The following is a 3,103-nucleotide window of genomic DNA, read 5'->3' as shown; positions in this document are numbered from 1 at the left end:
GTAGACTTACAGGCAGAAATGAGCCGAGTGCTTGAGGAACAGTGAAAGGAGACTGATGGAACTTGAATGTTGGGCTCTTTTTAGATGTAGGAGATCATGTCAGACGGTAGCTGAGAAAAGTCCTGCCGGGCAGACCACAGAGCATTGCTGTAGGAGGGGCGGGGGAGGAATGAGGCGGTGTGCGAGGAGCACTCATCTGTGAGCAGCAGGCAACGCGGATTGGATTGGGCAAGGGGTGGACTCAAGTGTGGTGTAATGTAACCAAGCTTTACCTGGGACTCCAGAGATCTATCCTCCACAGAGAATATCTGCCATCTCCTGCCACAGTGGGGTAAGGGGGGCTCTCTCAACACAGTGAAAAAGAAGAGAATAAACTCTGAGCAGATGTGGGAGACATTCTTGGCTGTTTACCCAACTCACACTTATTTCCTCCCTTTTGATTTCATTCACCCTTCTCTGAATGGCCTTGACAAGGGATTGGCTTAAGCATCAGCATATGACACAATTCTAGCCAATCAGAAGTGATGGGAAATCAGCTGAGAGCTCCTGGAAGAGTTTATCTTATTCTTTAAAAGGATTATAAGACAGCCATTTCCTCTTCTATATCTGAATATTGTCAGGTTGGACCTGCTTCTATTCTTTTTCAACCATGACGGGAAGGCCAAAGAAACCATAGACAAGATTATCTGACGCCCCAGTGTCTTTGAACCTCTGGATTAACCATCTCGAAAACCAGCCTACTTAAAGACTCCTCCAAATGTGGAGTAATAAGCCTCCTGTATTCTAAGTCCTAAAATGTGGTCTGAGACCACCAGAAGCATACGCACGAGGTCCTATCAGAAATGCAGACTCTCATCCCGGCTGGGTGCTCAGTTAGAGTATTGTCCTGATACACAAAAGTGGTGGGTCCGATCTCCAGTCAGGACACATACAAGAATCAACCAATGGCTCTAGTCAGTTTTGCTCAGTAGATAGAGCATCGGCCCATGGACTGAAGGGGCCCTGGTTCAATTCTGATCAAGGGCACGTACCTCAGTTGCAGGCTCCATCCCTGGCCCTGGTTGGGAAGCATGTGGGAGGCAACCAATCGATGTGCTGCTCTCACATCAATGTTTCTCTCTGTGTGTCTCTCCCACTCCCTTCCACTCTCTAAAAATCAATGGAAAAATATTCCCGGTGATGATTAACAACAACAACAAAAACAAACAAACAAACAAAAATCAACCAGCCCTAGCCGGTTTGGCTCAGTGGATAGAGCGTCGGCCTGCGGACTCAAGGGTCGCAGGTTTGATTCCGGTCAAGGGCATGTACCTTGGTTGCGGGCACATACCCAGTAGGGAGTGTGCAGGAAGCAGCTGATCGATGTTTCTCTCTCATCGATGTTTCTGGCTCTCTGTCCCTCTCCCTTTCTCTGTAAAAAAATCAATAAAATATATTAAAAAAATAATCAACCAATGAATGCATAAATTAGTGGAACAAAAGAATGGATGTCTAGCCCTAGCCAGTTTGGCTCAGTGGATAGAGCGTTGGCCTGTGAACTGAAGGGTCCCAGGTTTGATTCTGGTCAAGGGCACATGCCCGGGTTGTGGGCTCGATCCCCAGTGGGGGACTTGCAGGAGGCAGCCGATCTATGATTCTCTCTCATCATGGATGTTTCTATCTCTCTCTCCCTCTTCCTTCCTCTCTGAAATCAATAAAAATATATTTTTAAAAATTGATGTCTATGCTTACCATTGGGTCGCCTGCACTATGACATGATACATTTCCATAGCGAGTAAGCCAATCTGAATCAGGTCTGCTACTTGGAGCTGAAAGCATTCTACTTAATTCATATTTACTACCATGAATTCTCTCACATTCACTTTCCTGGGCTCCAGACCTACCCACATTTCCCAGTCTTGTGCCTCCTCTTCCTGGCTTTCCTACCATTCATTTACTTAAGAAAGAAGAATCAGGTGCATACTTTCATGCCAAGCTCTGTTTTAGACACTACAGATAGAGCAACTGATGAAACACAGGTGCTACCATTACGGACCAGTGAAGAAGCAGACAATGAACAAAACTATTTTCTGAATGAATAAAATAAATAATGCAGAGTAGGAACTCAATCCGTGTGGGCTGAAAGAGTTATCTTTGTCTATAGAACATCACAGCAGAGTCTGGTTCAACAAACAGCCCTGGGAAGTGAAGAGCAGACCCTCTTCTTGCAGCCCTGGAAATCTAAAAAGGAAAATACAACCTGGCCTGCCCCTGGAGCTCAGAGTCCAGGTGAACCGTGGAGGTACTGAGTGCTAATTCTGCCAGGCCCCGTGAACGTGCTCCACGTAACCCTCTCATTTAGTCCTCACCACTCCAGGAGACTGTGCAAGGGCAGACGATGGCTCCGGACACAGCGGGCCTGAGACCCGGCAGCCTGGATAGTGAGAAAGCTCTGGTGAGCTCTGACCCTTGGTTAGATCTGCTCCTTGTGACCTTGTGCAAGTCCCGGTCTCCCTCGTCCTGCGGTGCTCTAGCGCCTGGGTGGTGTCTGACTCTGGGGTCCCCTCCCCCCCCACCCCTCACCCCCGGGGGGCTGCCTGGGTGTGTGGGAGGGGGATCTGGGGCAAACGCGGGAGGTCGCTGAGATCCGTAGGGAGGGGGCCGGTGAAGTCAGCAGGGTGATCAGTGGGAAGGAGACCGCTGGGGAGGGACGACCATAGACACCCACTTTCTTCCCCACGCGGCCCTCTGCTCCCACGCCCTTCAGCGCCGCCGCCAGGACGGGCCTTCTCCTGGGCTCCAGGAGGGCATCCCTTTTCCCCACCGGGCGCCCCGCCCCGCTGCCCCAGGCTGAAAGGCGACACATCCTCTGCGGGTCACTCGGCTGGATTTGGCCCGGGGCTCGCGTTCGGCCACTTTCCTTCTCTCCTCCGCGTCCACTCCCCCTCGCCTCGGGACCACTTGGTCTGCGCCGCCTGCATTGTCTGTGTGCCGGGCCCGCCCGCACTGCGGGGAGAGGCGGGAGCCGCCCACGCCGCGCCCGGCGTTCCGCGTCGCCGTCTCCCTGGGACGCGCGGGGCTGCGCGGCGCGCGGGAGCCGGGCGGGCGGCCATGGCGCGGCGCG

The sequence above is a fragment of the Myotis lucifugus genome, unplaced genomic scaffold (genome assembly GCF_000147115.1).
Source record: "Myotis lucifugus unplaced genomic scaffold, Myoluc2.0 scaffold_260, whole genome shotgun sequence".
Taxonomy (NCBI): domain Eukaryota; kingdom Metazoa; phylum Chordata; class Mammalia; order Chiroptera; family Vespertilionidae; genus Myotis; species Myotis lucifugus.
This window is presented reverse-complemented; position numbering follows the sequence as displayed.